The sequence below is a fragment of the Heterocephalus glaber genome, unplaced genomic scaffold, assembly GCF_053883595.1.
Source record: "Heterocephalus glaber isolate CG9 unplaced genomic scaffold, H.glaber_assembly_v1.0 deba00001461, whole genome shotgun sequence".
NCBI classification, from domain to species: domain Eukaryota; kingdom Metazoa; phylum Chordata; class Mammalia; order Rodentia; family Bathyergidae; genus Heterocephalus; species Heterocephalus glaber.
In genome coordinates this window covers 32,619,862-32,643,082 of record NW_028258308.1, presented here as the reverse complement: position 1 = coordinate 32,643,082, position 23,221 = coordinate 32,619,862, and the positions used below count along the sequence as shown (strand labels likewise).

The 23,221-nt window shown below is 37.2% G+C and overlaps 1 pseudogene; it reads right to left on the bottom strand.

The window, feature by feature from the left end:
- Nucleotides 1-989: 989 nt before the first annotated feature.
- Nucleotides 990-2,777, bottom strand: LOC101725071 (cyclic AMP-dependent transcription factor ATF-2 pseudogene; annotated as a pseudogene).
- Nucleotides 2,778-23,221: the final 20,444 nt, after the last annotated feature.

Below are 23,221 nucleotides of genomic sequence, written 5' to 3'. Positions count from 1 at the left end.
ACATACACACTCTCCCTCACTCACTCATTCACATTTCCCACATTATAATTACATTGTTCTAAAGATAGATACTGATTTTTTTCCACAAGAAACATTATCAAAATTTGCTATTAAGGATGACAGTGCTTTCCCAAGAATAAGTACAAGTTAGCTCACAAGTACAAGACAAAGGGGGTAAACAGTCTTAAATGTTCTAAGTAGAATTTTAGGCTTTTCTGGCAACCATACCATACTTGATTATGCATAAACTTCTCAGTTTGTAACCTGAAATCTGCAAAAAACAACAAATGAAACAAAAAACTCCAAGTAAGAGTTAATTTCAAAAATTATTAGATATCTGATAACCCTGTGTCATACATTATATTTCACATGTTCAGCCTCAAAACATAAGTTTGAAAGACTGAATTTAAGACTTAAAAAATAAAGTCAATTTTGAAATGCTGAATTTTTCAAAATTTTTGTCTACTTAAAATCTTAAAAGGAAACACAGTATTATTAATGACCTTATTTAGTTTAAGAATGTTCATAAAAGCACTGTATGTCCTTTGTCATGTTTTCACTAAAAAAAGATGTTCTTTAATATTCTTCCTTTTGCATAATGTGCAAAATAAAAGGCAAAAAGATTAAAAGGAAATTTATCTTTCTCTTGCCTAGTGCTTTATGATTTTGTTTGCATTGCAAAGTCATACACAAAACTTTGGTACAAATGATAAAACTACCATTACAGTCCAGGGTTAAGGAGTGAGCAAAAATGGAAGTGGGAAGAGATTCATTAACACCCCCATTTATAAAAACATAACCAAATTAAAATCAAAATAAGCCACAATGAATTATGATATGATATACACATTGAGCACAGAAAAATTAATAATCTAACAATATTTATTTTAAAGAGCAAAATTAGTCTTTTTCCAGACTTTTTTAAAAACTGTTGTTCAGTCTGATCATCAATTGCTGCTATATTAACTTTACAGCCAAATTTAATTTCAAGTAAAAAAAAAATTACAACCACAGATTTTGCATAAATGGAAACTGGTCTTTCCTTGATTCCCCTTTGAAGTCACTAATGAGTATCTAAAGCCTAATGAGTATCTAAAACTGCTGTACTGCAGGTTTTTAATCAACTTTCTGAGGGCTGTGACTGGGAGGAAGGAGCCATGACAATCTGTGGAAGTGCAGGCTCTGTACTCTGGTCTGCCATCTGCGTGAGCACTGAAGTGGCCACAGCTCTGCCTTTGATGTTGAACTGACTCCATTGGATGTGCTAACAGAACTATGCTGTAGAGCTTCTGTATGTGGACTACTTTGGCACCAAAAGGTCTTCTGAGCTATCATCTTTATCAGCAGTATGATAGCCAGATTTCTTCTGCATGGCGGTTACAGGGCAATCTTTATGAGCCAGAAGAAGCTGTTTCAGCTGTGCCACTTCATTTCTCAGCAGGGTGACTTCACTCTGAAGTTGACCATTTAATGAACTCAAGTCTTCTGCTTCTTCTCTAAGGATTGAACTCAAACTTTCCTTTTTTGTCGGCACCTTGAAGCTGCAGCTCTATTTCGCTCTAGAAACTTTCTCCTTTTTTCATCAGGATCTTCATTAGCCACTCTTCTTCTACGTCCACTTGTATTTTGGGTTTGTGGACTTGTGTGAGCTGGAGAAGCTGGAGTTTCTGTAGTGGATGTGGCTGGTTGTTGTAATGATTGTGGGCGAGATTCTTCTGACTGAGTCCTAACCAATCCACTACCTTTGACAGTATCACCATTGGTAACCAGAGGATGTTGCTGGGTCACAGCAGCTTTTAATCTCATTTTTGCTTCTGAGTGTACTGGTTGAGGGGAAGAAGGACCTGGAATTCCTGGAACACTAGGCACCATGGTGACTGGTTGAACAAGTGGGACTGCAGCTGGTACATGCACGCTGGAACTTGTAATGGATGTAGGAATTGCAACAGGCATGGTCTGTCCATTAGGAAGATGTAACAGGAGGGGAAATGGGCCTGGGATGGCACAATTGGCCTATTGGACGATGGTGCCTGGGTGATTACAGTACTTGAGGTTGGTGAAGGTACTGCCTGCTGAATAATTACACTCGAGTCAGAACTCGTGAGCAGCACATTGGGAAACTGCAATGATGCTGGACGAACAATGGCTGATGTGGGCTGTGCAGTTTGTGCCAGTGGTACCTCCTTTTCATCACTGGTAGTACTCTGGATGAGGTAAAGGGCTATCCTGGTGAGTTGTTACTACCACAGAAGGTTCCTCAATTTTGCTTCTTATGATGGGTGTTGCAAGAGGAGACAAGTCTAGAGGCATTTTTTTTAATGTCATCTTCTGAAGCCTTCTTAAATTCATTCTCAAATGGACTTGCCAACTCATTAAACAAACCCACTTCTTCACAGTTTTTCAAGAATCTTGTTGGCGTTGGGGTCTGATCAGCCACAATGACATTGTCATTACGTGCTGGACCAAATTTCAGTGTCATCTCATGTTTATGTTTATGGACAGCCAAATGATCCTCATTGGTAAAAAGCTGGCCACATCCAGGGGCAGTGCATAGAAAGGGTTTGTCATCATTCATATTCCACAGGTCCTTGTATTGCCCAGCAGCTTTCACAAGTAACTTGAATTTCATAAGTTGAACAACTTATCATGTCCTCTTTTTCATGGCCAGGATACTTTCTAGGTGGTGGGTCATGAGTTTTACTGACTCTGCTGCTAGGAATCCCTCAGCTCTCATCAAGTAAACAGTGCTTCTTAAATTTCCATCTAATGTCCCTGTCCAGGTCACTAATTCATAATCCTTTCAGTCACCCAGGAGCCCCAAGCACAGCCATGTTTACAAACTACCCCCAGAGGAAAACCTCCCCCACGTCATTCACCATTGTCACACAGAACCTCTTCCTTAGCTCACATTTATGGCCTACATTAGGGGCTCTTGTGAACAGTTAGAAGAGAAAGAAAAAGATAGGATTCAGTTAATGTATTGGTCACCTTAATATGAGAGTCTAAGCCCAAAATGGACTCCTACTGCACTACAACCCTTCAGAGATGGCTCTGAAGACCAGTGATGAAGTGAAATCCTCCCAAGGGCCAAGCTTTAGTAGTCGACTGGTCGCCCACTTTGTGCCAAAGAAAAGTGACCTGAAATAAGACTCTGAAGACCCAGAAACAGTGGTAAATGGCTTGGCTGTTTTGCCAAAAGCTGGAAAGGAGAAGTAGCTGCACTGATCCTCTCCACACATCTCAGTCTCAGAGCCTCTTCCCAAGGATTTTATCTATGACAAACACAATCTTTGATTCTTCACCTGAATATATTAAGTACCAACCATTCATTTTCCCTCAAATTGTACTTCTGATCTCAGAAGAAATTCAGTATTTTTCTTCTATATAGTGTGATATCCATTTGCATTTAAAAGTATTATATACTTATATTTGCTTTTATATACACAAAATATTCCTGAAAAGAAATACAAGAAACAACAATTGGTATCTTAAAGAAGAGAAAATATATGATAAATTAGAAAAGCAATAGTTTTACTGACAAAACTCTTACTTTTGTCTGAAATCATGTAGTGGATTATCAGCTCAAAAATAAATTTTATGAAAAAGAAAATCCCAAAAAAGAGTCACTTTGTTCCTTTCTTATACTTTTTTCCCCCTAATTCCACAGTCACAGAAGTTGCCACAACAGCCCTCACCATCCATCCTCTTTTGAAATCGTCAAAGTTGGTTTCAGGTAGATTCAGCTTGTACAAGCTCTTCTCTCTTCCTCCCTGCTTCCCTTTCCTATTCTTTTTCATCTCCCAGCAAAGCTTTCTTTTTCTGATGCAAGCCAGCTAATGTCTCCATGTTCTCTAGTTTGTTTGTTGCTATTTTGACCACTATCCCTATTAACTTGAGCCAGTAACAACCTTGGTTCCTTCTTCTTGGGAGGGAAAGAGAAAGGAGAAAAGAAACAACTATAATTTCACATATTTTCTTTTCTCTTTTCTACAGCTCCTTTTCAGCATCACTATTAATTTTAAATGTTTTAATTTAATAGAATTTCTCCAGTACCTAGCATACACTTAGTATTGATTATTTATTAAGTTAAATCAAAGAATGGAATGAATGAATAAATGATAGGTCTTTCCAAAGGAGTCAATTCATTTTTTTCTATGCAAGTTTAAAAGAAAAGCTGGCACTATCAGATTTTACAAAGTCTACAGGCTTGTGTCTGCATTTAGAGTTCCCTTAAAGGTGATTTGGAGATTCTCAATTCCTATCTGGGGGAATGTGTTGTTAGATGCTTGCCTACTGTGGGAATATGTAATGAAATTGCAGAGGTGGCATGCTGTGCTTGGTGCTTTCTCTGAATTCTCTATTCTACCTGTGTTCCATTACGGTCACAGGTCAAAGTAACTTGGAGTGGTATCTGGGCACTCAACACCTCTCTCAAATCAGCATGAAGCTAATTCTGCTAAGTTACAAAGTGTCTTTGTCTCCCAGGACCCTACCTGTACATCTTGATTCATGGGTCTCAAAGCAGAAGAGTGAAAATTAAATTTTTTCCTGACAGTTCTCACAGGAGAACAGAGTGAAAGGCTAAAAACACCAACACCCACCAAAAAAAAAAGGAATATTCATTTCCCTGTGCTTACAAAGACTACATTGATTATCTCCTCTCTACATTTTGTCCTCTCACCCTTACCCTAATAGGCAAAGGTGTAATTACTGAAAGTCACATTATATCCTAAATCTCTCATATAGTGAAATAGTAATTATGCATTAGTAAAAAGCTTCAAGCTGAAGCCTGCTTTGTATTTAGCAGGAAGAAACTCTTGTATTTATTAAGAAACTACTGTATCATTTGTTTATCACATACTCACCACATGCTAGACACTCTGTTATTTTCTTTCACATATGTCTTCTCCTTTAATGTATCTTTCGGTATGCATTTGTTAACTCATTGCAAAACTGGAAACAGGAAGAAAAAAGAAAGATTCCAAGAAATTATCCTCTTGACTTGCCTGGGTCCTTAACAATGGGGACATAGAGAAAATGAAAGGTTAGTGTAATTGGCTTTGATTTTCTACAGATGGAGCATTGTTATTTAAATATAATTTCTTTCTTTATGTTGTAGTTCCTGGTGTTAAAAAATGATTTTATGGTTGAACTAAAATTAGATGCATAGCCTCAATCACTTACATTCTCTCTTGTTATTACATCAGAAAACATTACACTCTGTGTATGGGTTTGGAATCACTGGCCCTACTCCAACTTTGTGAAAGTTGAGATATAAACTGTAGCAAGTCTCAGTACAGAGTGACTCTAAGGACGACCATCTGAGTTTGCTACGCAAGAACTTACAGTGATAGGAACTCCCATGTACAAATGTGTTAGGACTTAAAGGAACATAAGAAGATGGTTCACAAATAGCACTACAATTTAGTTTCAGAATATTTTCATCTCCCCCATGCTTATTAGCTATCAGTCCCCATTTTTCTCAATACCCAACTTCTCAGCCCTAAGCAATCACAAATCTACTTTCTGTCTCTAGTTTTTAACCTATTCTGGACATTTCATGTAAATGGAATCAATGTAGCATTAAATCAGTGCCTCCTTTAAACAGAAGGCTTTTTTAATATCCAAAAATAAAATAAAGTCTTGCTGACACAGTGAATCAGACATATTGAAGATAAACATGTAATTTAGTCATGTACCCAAATAGCTTATTTTGACTATGTCAAGAAGGGATTTTTTTATTTGCACGATGTGATAGCTATATAATTTAAGTCCACAAAACTATTAAAGACTAAAATAAGACGTATTTTATACCTTAAATTTCATCATGTAGTTCTCCATTTCTGCAAATTCATGAGTATCATGGAAAGTTAACAGTTTTAATGCATTCACAAAGAAAAAACATCTCAGGGCCTGAAAAAATTGAGTACTTGAAAACTTATGAAGAGATTGCTTTCCATTAATCAAATACAAACAGAAATCTAAAAGCTCATTTTAGAATAAGAATATTCAGTTGCCTCATAAATAAAGCAAGGCCATGGGTCTTTCTATTGTGTTAAAGGGCACGGAAAATATGATGCCAATTGTCAACTGCCCTTAGGGTACGAGGCAACCACGTCTTTCAACAGTTCACCCCTAACACCTCAATTTTTCACAGGTCCCTTCACAGATCCTTGCTCTCACCTTCCTTCAACTTTCAGGTGCCTTCCTGCCTTATCTTTGCATTGCTTTCTATTATCACATGCAGCTTGCATGGAGAAAGATAGTGCAAGGGACCAGGCACAAAATACTAAGTGATTTTTCTCCAGAGGCCTGAGATGATAGCATACTTGTGGATTTTGCTGGGATATACCTTAGGTATCTTAGCCATTCGGAACTGCTACAGCAAAGAACGACAAGTTGGGTAGCTTATACAGAACACAAATTTACTTCTCAAAGTTCTGTAGGCTGCAAGTCTGAGATCATGCTGCCAGCAGTTTTGGGTTGCAGACTGTTGGCTTCTCACTGAATTCTTACACAGTGGAGAGAGAGCTAGCCAGCTTTCTGGCCTCTTCATATAAGGGAAATAATCCTGTTTGTGAAATCTCCCGCCTCATGACCTAACCACCTCTCAAAAGTTCCACCTTCAAATATTATTACACTGGTGATTATATGTCAATATATAAACTTTGGGGGGGGGACACAAAAACACAGTATATAACAGGGAAACTAAGCCTTGGTTGAGGCTTCGCAAACCAAGGCTCCTAAAAAATAAGAAAAATAATGAAATAATCATACATTTAATATTTTCAAAAATCACGAAGCTGAAATGTTCATATTTCAGTTCTGCCTGCATATTAGGCCCATGATCCTTGATGAAGAATTTATCCCAGCTTAATTTCCTCATTCTATAACAAAGGCAATAATAATAATAGTGCCTACTTTATTAGGTTATTGTGGGATTCAATGATGTGTGGAATAATGTCTGGCACATAGTAAGCATTCAATAAATAATAGCTTCTATCCCAATGACCACTACCATTTACCATCACTGGGCTAGCAGAGAGTGTTAGTTGGTAAATCTTAAATTATAATTCTACTCAATGCAAAACACTCATTATAGTCATTTAATCTTTAACATTTTTATTTTTTTTATTTTTTTCTCTATAATGTAAGAACAAATCTTAATTTTAGAAAATTATTTACCAAGAATATTTTTCTACTCATTTACATTAAATTGAGTATTCTATTAATTTCATAGTATCATGGATTTTATGGAGTGCCTAGAATTTGGTAAAAGTTTACTTAGTAGGTGTCATAAGCAAACTATTGTTTCATTAAATGCTGGTCTTTATCAGAAGAATTTTTCAAAAAGTATAATATTTTAAATTAAAATTAACATAGCTTATTGTTGACACAGTGTGACCAAGACTTCTGATCTTGAGGTGTTGGATTATCCTAGTGATTTTCTCATGACTTTTGATTTGCTTTAGGTGTGTTAATGTTCACCAGATGTACACCAAATTAAACTGATAATGCAATTTCTGGCATCACTCGCTTTTTATCCAGAGCAAAACAACTTGGTTCTGTACTTAGTTCAAATCCTATTCATTTACAGAGGCAAAGATGGCTTTGCAAAATTTAATATGTATTCAAGCAGCTACCTGGAACGTGCAAAACACAAGAGTTCAATTCAGGATCCTGTAATTTGATACTACTACTGTTGTTCTGTCTCACAATCCCAATAGATGTCATAATCTTGTCATTATTTCCTGTCCCCTCTGTGACAGGTTTTGTTTTTGGCACTCTTCTTACCGAAATTAATTTCTTGGACTATTAGGTTGGCTCTTTTCTATTTCTGGTGCAGTCATTGTGGGAGCAACTATGTTCTGAGTCTTACAGGGCTCTCTGTTGCTTAGCTTGCTCTCCACACAGGTTCTCTTCCCTGTCTCCCACTGTGTCTCACAGCATTTTCTTTTTTCTCTTTTGCTCAGTTCCTTGTCTTTAACATTTTTAAATAGACAAAGCACCAGTCAGCTGTTAGATTCACCTACCCTCTACTTTTCAGCAGATTATTTTTGATATTATAAAGGAATAGATAATGAAAATGACTTTTCTTCTCTTCTATCCAGTGTTTTACCATGTGAAAATTTCTTCCAGCTTGAACAGTCATTCAAACAGCAAGGGATAGCTCTCGGCCTTAGGAGCAACCTGGGCCTAGTCTAAGCATTATTGGCCTGCTCATTAGGCTGCGGAGGAAACAGGTCAGTGGGAGAGTGCAGCATTTACATTGGAGTCTTGCACTTGTGCATTCTCTCTGATCACTAAACAATAGAAACTTGTTGGAGTAAAAAAAAAAAAAAAAAATTCATCCATAAAAAACAAAAAATTGAAGAATGTCACTCTTTGTGTTTTGTGTGTTATAAGCAATTTTTTATATTAGGACAAGGAAGTAAGGGCCATTTTAATTGATGATGATTTTAATCCCAGATCCCAGCCTCAGAGAACCAAGCCTTCCTGTCTTTTCATGCTTCTGAAGGTTAGGATGACTATCATGTCTTAAGAATTCTCACTTCAGATCTTTATTCCTCACTTGTCTGCATCTTTTCTGCAGAAACAAAATTTCAACTTGGCAAATTTCTCACTTGGAAACTGTTCATTTATAGCATTTTCAACTTGTTTACAGGGTAAACTTGTTGATATGTCACTACTGTGTCCTTGACACCTCTCGCATAAGTATTTATTACATGAAAATAATAATGCTGAATAATTTATTATTTTTTAAAGAAGAAATGTATAAAATATAGGGATTTAACCAAAGAGAATTCTGAGAAAGAAATCACTTGAGTACTTGTAAGTAGATAATACAGTTTTGCAAATTATAATTCTACTTGCTTGAGAGAAGTAATGATTAATTGAAGATAAATGTAACTGGATCAATTAGTAACTATGCTAAAGACTTGCTAAACCTAGAGACAACTCCTTTGGGCCGGGGGAGCTAAGCCTAATTTTGGCTCTTTAAAATAAACTATAGAAAAAAAGATTTAAAAGCTAAAAGACTCAGAAGCCAGTAAAAACACTTTCTAATATCTATTTATCCTCTAATAAAAACAAAATTAAACAACATTCGGGTATCAGCACAGTAGTTTCAGCCTTCTATGTGAGGGAGTCTTACTTTTTCACATTTAGCTAGATATAGGACTCTTTACACTCTATCTAAAAGACAAACACAGTAGTTCTTATCACAACAATTTCTCCCTACTTCAAAAGGGTAAAGAATTGTGGTCCTTTTTAAAAAAACTGTTTTGATACACAAAAGGGTGGGTAATAAGCACCTCTCATAGTTTTGTTACCTCAGTCAAAAAGGGACCAATCAGTAGGTCCCTCTCTGTAGCTTAGTACTAACACCACTATTTAAATTGTTTCAAATATTAGTACAATACTAATATTAGTACAGCTTAATATTAGTACAACTATTGATATAATATTTACACAGAAAATGTCCATGAGAATATAGTGAGCTTTATATAATCCATTTGTGGTGATAATGTGAAGTTTTTTCCAGGAAAAGCACAGATGGATGTTGGTGAGGCTTGTTTGAGAAAAATAAGTAACAGTTTTATATTTTTTTCCCCAAGAGGGAATGAAAAAGCATTACTAAATGTATGATAAGTATCAGTAAGCTCTGGGACCATAAAAAGGAATTTTATCAAGAATCTTCTGAAATCAAACTCTAATACTATATGGGTAAAATCTTTATATAAAAAGCATAAATTGACTTTCTGTAAGTAGATCTACATTTTAAATGTTAGGATTGTTCCTAGTTCAAGGATACTGCCAGGGGGTGGGGGGGTGTTCCTTTTAAAATTGAAGAATCCCTTTGCCATATGAACAATATCTTCTTAATTCAATAGTTTGGAAAATTTGTTACTTGTGTGTTGAGTGTACTTATAAGAGAATTTATTGATGAGCAAACAAATTGAAGTTTAGTATGAAATGTCATAATATGCAGAATAGAATTCTATTCAGCAATGACAAGGACCAAACTACTGATTGAGAAACTGCCTGACATGGCAGTCTCTCTGAAGAGGACTGTTACAACAGTTTGACCACAAAGAAAAAAAAGACCTCCACTTCAAAAAATTGACCTCCACTTCATTTTGAGAAATAGCTGGCCACATAAAATTGCCCACTCCTAACACTGGACCCTCCATCCTCATTTGGAGTGTTCTCAGACTGTTCACTTGCCCCCTTGTAGTCAACCAAGGACTTACAAATGCACCCAAAAAACAATTACAATCTCTCCTTGCTCCCCAAAATTCCATTTTAATAGGACACTAGTCAATTAGAGATTGTTTCAGGACTTCATCATTTTTCTCTATAAAACTTACTTTCCTTTTTAACAACTCTAAACCCCATTTAACACAATAACACTGACAGATATGTTTCCTTGCTACCTGTCTATGAATAAACCCCCTTTTAAATTTTTTCTCAGACTTAAGTTTTGTCTTTGATATGATACAGAACAACATGGATGAATCTCAGAACATTAAATTGAGTGAAAAAAGCCAGACACTGAGATTCCATTTATGTAAAATTCTGGATCAGGTAAAACTAATCTACAGTGTTAAAAATCAAAATAGTGATTGTCACTGGGAATGGTATTGGCTGGAAAGGAGACAAAGGTCCTTTCTGGAATGATGGAAATGTTCTATCATTTGATGTAGGTAACGCTTACAACAGCATATATGTTTTTCAAACTGTATTGATTTATACATTTAAGACTTGTATGTTTTATTGTATGTGAATTATACCTCAAGTTTGAAAACTGAAAACACTTACTTCTGGTTTGGAAGAGTCAGAGATGATGGAATTCAGTGTTCAACCATGGTCGACTTAGATAAGCCAAAAAAACTCTTCTTGTACTTTATAAGGAAATCCACTCTTTCTAATAAATTCAAACTTTGTACTTCAAATTTGGCAATGGAAGAGGAATTTTTAGAATAAATGTTGTAACCATTACTATGTCTTAAACATTTATTGTATGCTTGATATACATCATCTCATTTAATCCCCATTAGTAAGTATTATTCTTATCCTTATATACCAAAAGAGAGGACTAAAGCCCAGAGAGATTACATAAAATACCCAGTGTATTAATAAGTTGGAAAATGTTAAGTGGAAAAGCCACTGTTCACACGCAGAGTTTTTTTCACCCCAATGCTTATCATTTTAAGTATCTCACGGAATTGAAGAAAAGACAAATTAGTCATCACAGCCCTGATTTTATTCCTTAAGACTCACATTCTTTTAGGGCTCTCCCATTAGTCTATTGTTATAAAACACCAAAAATATACTGTGGCATTTAAAAATGTTTGTTTCTATCTCTCATAACAGTCCAGAATGACATTCCAAGTTGATGTACAAATCTATCTACAAGACCTTTTAAAAACTCAGACTGGTAGCCACCCTAAAGTCTCTACATGAGTCTTCCAAGGGTGCTCTGGTCTTCACCATGCCAGGCAACTGGCAGGAAGAAACAATGGCTACCCAAAGATGGGGATTCTCTAATAAACAAGTAAGAAAGTTGCACAGACCACTTTTTTTCATTTCAGTGAGAACATTTTAGTGACATGGTCATTCCTAGATGCAGGGGAAGCTGGTAACTATAGTCACTAGTTGTGCAGCTATGGAAAAGCGCAACCATTTATTATAGAAGGAGAAAGTAGCTGGGCACAGTGGTATGTGCCTATAATTCCAGCTACTTGGAAGGCTAGGGAGGAGGATCATGAGTTCAAAGCCAGACTGGGCAATGTAGCAAATTGTCTTTAAAAATTCTAAAAGGCAAAAATGGATTTCTTTGAATAGTTAATGGTCTCTGTCATATTACACCTATATACATCATTTTAAATTTTTCTAAACACGCCAATATTAGACTACACTAACCTTGGGGAACAAAAGATAAAGAAATAATACATAATATACCACAAAATAATATGCTCTATGGATATAGTTTGCTTGTTGAAGCCCTCAGACCCTATCTCCTTGTACCTCCTTGTACTTCCTCATCTATTTTATCTAGACTATCCCAATCCAGGTTCTATGTAGTAGTCAGAGAGAAAAAAGAATCACAATAGAATTAGCTTAAATGAAAAGACATTTTCTGAAAAGGATGCAACAGAAGATCAAAAAACACTTTCACAGGGGCTGAGGATTTAGCTCAGTGGCACAGCACCTGCCTGGCAAGCATGAAGTCCTGAGTTCAATCCCCCGTACCAAAAAAACCGGGGGTTGGGAATGTGGCTAAGTGATACAGTACTTGTCTGGCATGCTTGAAGCCCTGGGTTCAATACCTAGCACAGAAAAAGAAAAAAAATATTCACAGGCAGAAAACAAAGCAGAGATGAGATGATTGAACTACATAGGAACTAGAAAAAGAAAATTCTGAATCTTATTCACTAAATATTTATTCAACATCTATTGTGAGCTGTTGGACACTATTCTAAATGATACAGGGAGAACAGTAAACAATTTCACTGAACACATCTCCTCCGCCCCCAGTACCAGGGATCAAACTCAGGAAATTGCACTTGCAAGGCAGGTGCAGCACCACTGAATTAAATGAACACACTTTTTTTTTTTACTTCTTTATTTTTAATATCTCCAGGTTCATCTCAGGAGTTTTTCGCTTTCTTTTTATATTTCAAGTATTTTAAAAATCAGCATATAAGTGGACCTGCATAGTTTCAGCCTGGGTTGTTGTTTTTTCTCCCCATTAAGTTTATTGGTACATTTTAGGTATAAAATACATTTACATACATCATTGGGATCTTGTACCATTACATGATGTATCTTGGTTCTTATCTTTTTCCCCTTCCCCTGCCTTCTCTTCACCCCCTCCACCCGTCCCTATTGGCAAAGATTTTGTTTCCATTTTTTTCCTTTTCTCATATTTTTTCTTTTCCCTTCTTTCCTTTCTCCTACCCCTCCCACTTCCTCTGCTCCTTTAGACCTTTACTTCTTATTACACAGTATCAATTATACATTTTTAAAATTACAATATCAAGACCTAGGAGACTTTACCACAGATTTTACAGAATTTAAAAGAATATAGAAAGCATATTTCAAAAATCTGTTTTGAAATAAATTTGACAACTTCTAAGAAGTACCTTGAAAGACAAATTAATGAAACTAACTCTGGAGGAAATATAAAATTTGAATACCTCCTATTAAAGAAAGTATATTCCTAGCTTGAAAACCCACCTATATGACAACAACAGGCTTGTATACATTTCTTTTTTCTTTTTTTTTTTTTTTTGGTACTGGGGATTGAACTCTGGACCTTGTGCTTACAAGGCAGGTGGCAGAACCACTGAGCTAAATCCTCGGCCTCTTGGCTCGTACACATTTTAACTGACAAATTATATCAAACATTTAAAGCAGAAAAAAAAAGGAACACTCCTCCCCTCACTTTAGGAAATCAACATTGTGCTAGTCCTAAAACTGGATAAAGATAATAGAAGAAAAAAGTATGAACATAGATAGAAATTTGTTTAACAAAACAAACTATTAGAAGTCAGATCTGGCAGTACGTAGAAAATGATTTTTTATAAGGATGGCAGTGTTGGTTCAGCATTGGAAGATCCACCCCCAAAAGTCATCATTTTAACAGAGGAAAGGAAAAAGCCATATGATCCTGTCACTAGTTGGAGAAAAAGTATTGTACTAAATTCTACAGCTGTTCATGGTAAAAGCTATCAGGAGACTAGAAGTAGAACAGATCCTTCTCAACAGATTTAAGACATGTACTCCATACTTCCAACAAAAACACCTTATATGGCCCAGTTGCGCGCAGAGCACAGGCTGAATCAGCCCACTGCAGACAGACAGGTCCTGAGTCACACAGAAGACGCTGAATCAGCCCGCTGCAGACAGGCAGGTCTGTGCACGCCCTACCGAGGTCCTGAGTCATGCGGAAGACACCGAATCACCCCGCTGCAGACAGGCAGCCACCTGGTTCCACACTACAAAGACGCAGAGGACACCGGACCACCAGACCATGGTACTGAGTTCCGCTGCTCCAGGCCCAGAGGTAGGGGCTTCTGAGCCGTCGTCCCACTGCTTCTGGTCCAGAGGAAGGGGCTTCCCGGTCACCATCCCTCCCGCTGCTCCTGGCCCAGAGGAAAGGGATTCTGGGCCACCATCCCTCCCACTGCTCCCACCCCAGAGGGAGGGGCTTCTGAGTCACCATCCCACTGCTCCTGGTCCAGAAGAAGGGGTTTCCCGGCCACCATCCCTCCTGCTGCTCCCAGCCCACAGGAAAGGGCTTTTGGGCCACCATCCCTACTGCTGCTCCCGGCCCCTGTCCCACCTCACCCAGCTCAGAGGAGGTAATCTGTACAGGCGCTAACAGCCCCCCGCCCCAGTCAAAATGAGAAAACATGTAAATAAGTCTCAAAACCAGACTTCCAGATCACCTACAGCAACCCCAAAGGGAAATGAGATGGAACACTCTGATACTCAACCACCTGGACCCACTGAACTGGCAACAAAAGGGGATCTGGAAAAAATGAAATCAGAAATAATTTCTCAGATAAAAGGAGAAATTGTGCCCCGAGTGCAAGACATGATTAATAAATCTAGAGAGGAACTGAGGAACATGATGGAATCCCAACATAAGAAACAAATGGAATCCATAAAACAGATGCAAATAGATTTCCAGGACATGAAAAACTCCATTGAAAGTCTACACAGCAGAATGAGCCAATGTGAGGACAGAATTTCAGATATAGAAGATAAGATTGCAATTAGGGACCAGGAAAAGAAAAACTGCTTCAAAATTATAAAGGAACATGAGAAATCAATCCAGAAGCTGCTAAATGATGCAAAAAAGAATAACAAAAGACTGATTGGGCTCAATGAAGAAACAGGAGAGAGTGCAGATGACATAAAAAATCTCTTCACAGAAATAATGGCAGAAAACTTTCCAACCAGGGGAAAAGAGCTTGACATACAGATAAGTGAGGCATATAGGACTCCAAATAGCCTTCATCAAAAAAAACCGACACATAGGCATATAATTGTGAAGATTCCAGAAACACAACAGAAGGACAAAGTTCTCCAAGTAGTCAGAGAAAAGAAACAAATCACATACAAAGAAAAGCCCATCAGAATCACAGCAGATTTCTCAACACAAACCATCAAGGCAAGAAGAGCTTGGAGTGATGTATTTCAAGCCGTAAAGGAAAACAGCCTCCAACCCAGATTGATGTACCCTGCAAAACTATCTTTCAAAGTGGATGGAGAAATAAGATACTTTCATGACAAAGAGCATCTTAGGAACTTCGTGAATACCAAACGAGCACTCCAAAGAATTTGACACAATAGCCTAGGAACAGACATTGAGGATCACAACCCCAGGAAGCAAAGCAGAATGAACCCATCTGGCATTACAAGAAATTAAACGTAAAGGAAGAGAACCCAACAAAAAGAAAAAGTCATGGCAATGACAAGTCAATACGTTGCAGTTATAACCATCAATGTTAATGGTCTCAATTCACCAATCAAAAGAAATAGACTGGCAGAATGGGTCAAGAACCAAAATCCAACAATATGCTGCATACAACAAACACACTTCATTCAAAAGGAAACTCATAGACTGAAAGTTAAAGGGTGGAAAACAATACTGCATGGGACAGGAACCCAAAAAAAAGCAGGAGTAGCTATCCTCTTTGCAGATCAAGTAGATTTCAAACCAACACTGATTAAGAGAGATGAAGAAGGACACTACATCCTTGTAAAGGGAAGAATCCAAGAGGAAGAGATGACAATCTTAAATATCTGTGCACCAAACACTAGTGCACCCAACCATATAAAACAAATATTAATGGACATGAAAAGTCGTATATGCACTAATACAATTGTAGTGGGGGACCTCAACATCCCACTGTCACAAATAGATAGATCAACTAGACTAAAAATAAGTAATGAAATACTAGAACTCAATCAAACTCTTGAACAAATGAACTTAACAGATGTTTACAGAGTCTTCCACCCCACAAAATCAGAATACACATTCTTCTCAGCTGCCCATGGGTCATTCTCCAAAATAGACCACAAACTCACACATAGGACATGTTTAAGGAAGTGCAAAGGAATTGAAGCTATCTCCTGTATATTATCAGACCATAGTGCAATGAAATTGGAGATCCATAGCAAAAGAAACTCAAAAAATTTCATAAACATGTGGAAATTGAACAACACACTTCTGAATAACCAATGGCTCACAGAGGAAATTAAAGAAGAAATCAGACAGTTCCTTCAATTAAATGACAATGACAATACAACATAATGGAATCTATGGGACACAATGAAAGCAGTCTTATGAGGGAAATTCATAGCAGTGAATACACATATTAGGAAAACAGAATGAGCCCAATTAAACAACCTGATGCTGAACCTCAAGCTTCTAGAAAAAGAAGAGCAGGACAAATCCAAAGCTCATCCAAGGGAGGAAATTATAAAGATCAGAGGAGAAATCAATGCAATGCAGACTAAGAGAACAATACAAAAAATCAATGAAGCCAAGAGTTGGTTCTTCGAAAGAATCAACAAAATTGACAAACCCTTAGCCACCCTTGTCAGAAAAAGGAAAGAAAAGGCCCAAATCCATGCAATTAGGAATGAAAAGGGTGAAATGACAACAGACCCAGCAGAAATCCAGAGGATCATCAATACCTACTTCAGAACCTATATGCCAATAAGATGGACAACACAGAAGAAATGGACAGATTCCTAGATACATATGAATTACCAAAGTTGAATGAAGAAGACCTAAAAATTCTGAACAACCCAATATCAACCAATGAAATTGAAAATGTAATTAAAAACTTATCAACTAAGAAAAGCCCAGGCCCTGATGGCTTCATTGCTGAATTCTACAAGACATTTAGAGAGGAACTGCTGCCACTACTGTTTAACTCTTCAATGAAATTGAAAGGGAAGTGATACTCCCAAATTCATTCCTGGAAGCAAGCATCACCTTGATCCCCAAAGCAGAGAAAGACCCAACTGAAAAAGAGAACTAGAGGCCAATCTCACTAATGAACATAGATGTAAAAATCCTTAATAAGATACTGGCAAATAGAATGCAGAAGATCATCATGAAGATCATACACCCTGATCAAGTGGGATTCATCCCAGGGATGCAGGGATGGTTCAATATACAAAAATCAATCAATGTAATACACTATATCAATAGAGCCAAGGACAAAAACCATATGATTATCTCCATAGGTGCAGAAAGAGCATTTGACAAAATCCAACATGAATTTATGATAAAAACCCTACAAAAAAATGGAATAGACGATCTCTACCTCAAACTGATAGAAGCCATCTATGAAAAACCAACCGCCAATATCATACTAAATGGTCAAAAACTGAAATCCTTCACACGAAAATCAGGAACAAGACAAGGATGTCCACTAACACCACTCTTGTTCAACACAGTTCTGGAAACATTAGCTATGGCAATTAGACAAGACAAAGAAATAAAAGGAATAAAGATAGGTAATGAAGAAGTCAAATTGTCATTATTTGCAGATGACATGATACTCTATATAGAAGGCCCCAAGAACTCCACCAAAAGTCTTCTAGACTTAATAACCAAATTCAGTCAAGTAGCTGGTTACAAGGTCAACACACAAAAATCAATAGCTTTCCTCTACACCAATGACAGACTCATTGAGAGAGAAATAGGGCAAATAATTCCTTTCACAATAGCATCCAAAACACTGAAATACCTAGGAATCATCCTAATGAAAGAAATCAAAGACCTCTTCTCTGAAAACTATGGCACTCTGAAAAGAGAGATTGAAGATGATATCAGAAAATGGACAGACATCCCCTGCTCCTGGGTAGGAAGGATTAATATAGTGAAAATGGCCATACTTCCAAAACTGTTATATAGATTTAATGCAATTCCAATTGAGATCCCAGCAGCATACTTCATGGACCTTGAGAAAACAATCCAAAAATTCATTTGGAGCAAGAAGAGACCCAGAATAGCAAAAGCAATTCTAGGTAACAGAGACATGGCAGGGGGTATCACAATCCCCAACCTGCAACTCTACTACAAAGCTACTGTGATAAAAACAGCATGGTACTGGCAAAGAAACAGACCTGAGGACCAGTGGAACAGATTAGAAGATGCAGAAACAACTCCAGACTCACTCAGCCATCTCATCTTTGACAAAGGAGCCAAACACCCTCACTGGAGGAAAGATAGCCTCTTTAATAAATGGTGCTGGAAAAATTGGGCTTCAACTTGCCAAAGATTAAAACTAGACCTATATCTCTCACCATGCACTCAACTAAAATCAAAATGGATTAAAGATCTAAACATTAAAATAGAAACTCTGAACCAGTTGGAACAGGGGTTAGGTAGAACCCTTGAAGACATTGGTGTAGGAAAAGATTTTATGAACAAAACCTCAGTTGCTTGTGAACTAGCACAAATAATCAACAAATGGGATCTCTTCTTATTAAAAAGCTTCTGCACAGCAAGAGAAACCACCAGCAGTGTGAAGAGACAACCCACAATGTGGGAAAAAATCTTCACCTGCTCTTCCTCAGACAAAGGTCTACTATCTCGAATCTATAAAGAACTTAAAAAGATCAGACCTCCCAAATTGAAAGACCCAATCTGAAAATGGGCATCTGAAATGAACAGACATTTCTCAGACAAAGAAGTAGAAATAGCAAAGAAATACATGAAAAAATGTTCAACATCACTGGTCATTGGAGAGATGCAAATGAAAACAATGCTGAGATTCCACTTCACTCCAGAAAGAATGGCTGCTATCATGAAATCAACCAATAACAAATGCTGGCGGGGCTGTGGGGAAAGAGGAACCCTGCTCCACTGCTGGTGGGAGTGTAGACTGGTGCAAGCACTGTGGAAATCAGTATGGAGATACCTCAAAGAACTAGGACTGGAAGTCCCATTTGACCCCGCTATTGCACTGCTGGGGATCTTCCCCAAAGAATTAAAAGAATCATACCACAGTGATATATGTGCACCCATGTTCATAGCAGCACAGTTTGTAATAGCTAAAACTTGGAAACAGCCCAAATGCCCATCAGCTGGGACTGGATAAAGAAAATGTGGGGTTTTTTTATAAAATGGAGTACTACTCAGCCATAAAAAATGAGAAATTAGAGACACTTATAGCTAAGTGGATGCACATTGAGGAGATACTCTTAAGTGAAATAAATAGGACACACATGTGTAAATACTGAATAGTTTCTCTGGTGTGAGAAACTGAAAGTGTAAATAAGGACTAAATGCATAATAGGTAATGTGAAATAGGAAGAAAAGGGGCAAAGGGAAGGAAGTGGGAGGGCTAGGGGAAAGGATAGAAGGGAATGGGATTAATATGAGAAAATGGAAAAATAGGAAAAAAAATCTTTGTAAATAGGGAGGACTGGAGGGGTTGTAGGGAGGGCTGGGCAAGGGTGAAAAATAAGAACCAAGAGAGACTATGGAAAGGTGCAAATTTCCAATGATGAATGTCATTATATTGTATACCTAAAATGTACCAATGATTAGAATGAATAATCGATAATGTAAAATAGGAAGAAAAGGTCCAAAGGGGTAGGGGTAGTGGGAGGGGCAGGGGAAAGGAAAAAAAGGAAAGGAAAAAATGATAAAAATTGAAAAAATGGAAATAAATTCTTTGTAAATAGGGAAAGGTGGAGGGCGTGAAGGGAGGGCTAGGAATGGGGAAAAAATAAGAACCAAGATGCATTGTATAAAGGTACAATTCCCAATGAGAAATGTAATTGTGTTGTATACCTACAATGTACCAATAAAAGAATTTAATACAAAAAAAAAGAAAATATAAAAAAAACACCTTATATGAATGGAGAAGATACAATGCTTTCTCCTTAAGGTGGGGATCAAGGACAGATATGCTTACTCTTCATCTGTCCATTACAGTTTGAAACACAGGCCCAAATCACAATAGTCTAGCAATAAAATGACACAATTAGGATAGGATTTGCAAGGTAGAAGCAAAATCTTTATATGTAAATGAAATGAACATCTACAGAGAAAATACTAAGAAATCTCTAGGAGCCCCTAGAACTTATATTTGAATTTAGCAGGATTAGAAAACACAAGGTATATATAAAAATTCAGGTCTATGTATACTTGCTATAAATGAAGAATTGGATATTGAAATTTAAAAGTTATGTAGGAGTACAAAGGACCTAGAAAAGTAAAAAGAAAAAGAAAAAAAAACAGTGTTTGAAGACATTTAGTACCTAATTTTAACACTTCTTCTAAAGCTACAGCAATCAAGGCATCGTTGGTGTAAGGAAAGACACATAGATCATTGGAATAAAACAGAGAATCTAGAAATAGAACCACACATATATTGTCCACTGAGTTTTGAAAGATTATTTAACATTAACATTTTATAAAATATAAACTCAATTCAAGAGCAGAGGAAAAGATAGTGTTTTCAGTAAATGGCACTAGAATACCTGGTATCTGAATATAAAAAATTAACCTCAACCCTTTATTTCCATACATAAAAATAATTTGAAAGGATCTATGAACCTAAATATGAAAGACTAAAACTATAAAACTTTAAGAAGAAATTATAAGGGAAAACGTTTATGAATTTAGGGTAGGCAAGAACTTCCTAGGATACATAAAAGAAAAAAATTGATAAATTAGATTCCATCAAAATTTAGAACTTTAAGTGACATCACTAAAATGAAAAGTAGTCCTTAAACAGATCATATTTATAATGCATATAATCTATGACCAGAATATATAAAGAACTCTTACAGCTTATTAATAGACAACCCAATTAAAAAGTAGACACAAGAAGATGATAAATGGCCAGTACAGCACAAGGAAAGGTGTGCAACTCTAGAATCAGAAAAATACTAATCAGTACAATAACAAGATTGAATTATACACTCATTAGGGAGATGAAGTTCATGACTTTTTCTTTTTGTTGGATTCTCCCCCTTGACATTTAATTTCTTGTCGCGCCCGATGGATTCATTCTGCTGTGCTTCCTGGAGTTGTGATCCTCATTGTCTTTTACTAGGATATTATCGAAAATTTTTTGGAGTGCTGATTTGGTATTCATGAAGTTCCTAAGCTTCTCATTGTCATGAAAGTGTCTTATTTCTCAATGAATTTTGAATAATAGTTTTGCAGGATACATCATTCTGGGTTGGAGGCTGTTTTTCTTTAGGGCTTGAAATACATCACTCCAAGTTCTTCTTGCCTTGAGGGTTTGCATTGAGAAGTTTGCTGTGATTCTGATGGGCTTTCCTTTGTATGTGATTTATTTCTTTTCTCTAACTGCTTGTAGAATTTTGTTCTTCTGTTGGGTTTCTGGAATCATAACAATTATATGCCTACGTGTAGATTTTTTTTGATCAAGGCTATTTGGAGTCCCATATGCCTCGCTTATCTGTATGTCAAGTTCTTTTCCCCTGCTTGGGAAGTTTTCTGCCATCACTTCTGTGAAGAGTTTTTTTATGTCATCTCCACTCTCTCCTGTTTCTTCATTGACTCCAATCAGTCTTATGTTATTCTTCTTTGCATCATCTAGCAGCTGCTGGATTGCTTCCTCATGGTCCCTTACAATTTTAAAGCAATTTTTCTTTTCCTGGTCACTAATTGCAATCTTATCTTTTATATCTGATATTCTGTCCTCACATTGGTTCATTCTGCTGTATAGACTTTCAGTGGAGTTTTTAATCTCCTGAAAATCTGTTTGCATCTGTTTTATGGATTCCATTTGTTTCCTATGTTGGGATTCCATCATGTTCCTCAGCTCCTCTATATTTTTGTCAGTGTCCTCTCTAGATTTATTAATCATGTCTTGCACTATGGGCACAATCTTTGCTGTTACCTGAGAAATTGTTTCTGATTTCATTTTTCCCAGATCCTCTTTTGTTGCCAGTTCAGAGAGTCCAGGTTGTTGAGTATCAGAGTGTTCCATCTCGTTTCCCTTTGGGGCTGCTGTACGTGATCTGGAAGTCTGGTTTTGAGGCTTGTTTACATGTCTTCTCATTTGCATGGGGGGTGGAGGTGCTTCTGGCACGGCTCACCTTCTCTGCCCTAGGAACATGGAATGGCAGCAGGGGAGCCTCCTCCCTGGAGCTGGGACTGGCTCACCTTCTCTGTCCTAGGAGCTTGGAATGGTGGCAGGGGAGCCTCCTTCCAGGCACTGGGACTGGCTCACCTCCTCTGCCCTAGGAGCATGGAATGGCAACCTGAACACACTTTTTTATTAGATAATGTACTACAGTAGTGGAAATAGTGCAATACATATAAATAAATACAATAAATAAGTGCAATACATAGTACATCATGTCTACTTAAATGATGTCTTAGTTACTTTCTTGTTGCTGGAACAAAATACCAACACCCACAAGTTAAAGGAGGAATGGTTTATTTTAGCTCACAATGTGTAGAGGTTTCAGTCCATAGCCAGCTGGCTCCAAGGCAGGGAAGCATGCATGGCAAAGGGGCATCACAGAAGAGAAACAGTCCATGGCAGGCAGAAAGTAGCAGCAGCAAATCTCCCTTTCTATTCCATCCTGGCTACCAGCCTATTGATTGGTGCCACACACACAGGTTAGGGCTTCTGCCTGTAGTAAATCCATTCAACCACACCCAGAAACTATGTTAATCCAATCAGTGTGCTGATCCAGTTATTGCACATCCATAATCCATATTCACACCCTCTAGATCCCTGGTGGTGAACCTATGGAACATGTGCCACAGCAGACTTGCAGAACCCTCTCTTTTGGCTCATGATCCAAGTCACCTGAGCCTCACCCCAGCAGCCAAACACAATAACAGCATACAAAAGCACACCAAATGCAAACTTTTACCTTTCAATAAAAAGCTGTTTGTATTATTGAAAGCTCTGTTATTGTGTTTTTCTTTTAAGACAAAAGATGTTAATATATGAGTTGTTTTTTTCTAAATGAAAACTCAGTATTCAGGTTTAATTGCCATGTTGGCACTTTTTGATTAATAAGTGGGTTTTACGTGGCAGTTTGGGCAATTGGACTCTAGAAGGTTCACTGTCACTGCCCTACATCCAGCCACCTCCCAAAATGACCACATGAACCTTTGAGTGGACATCTAATATAAGCCATAACAAAAGATATGCAAAAAAATAAAGAAAAGAAGTAAGAATTC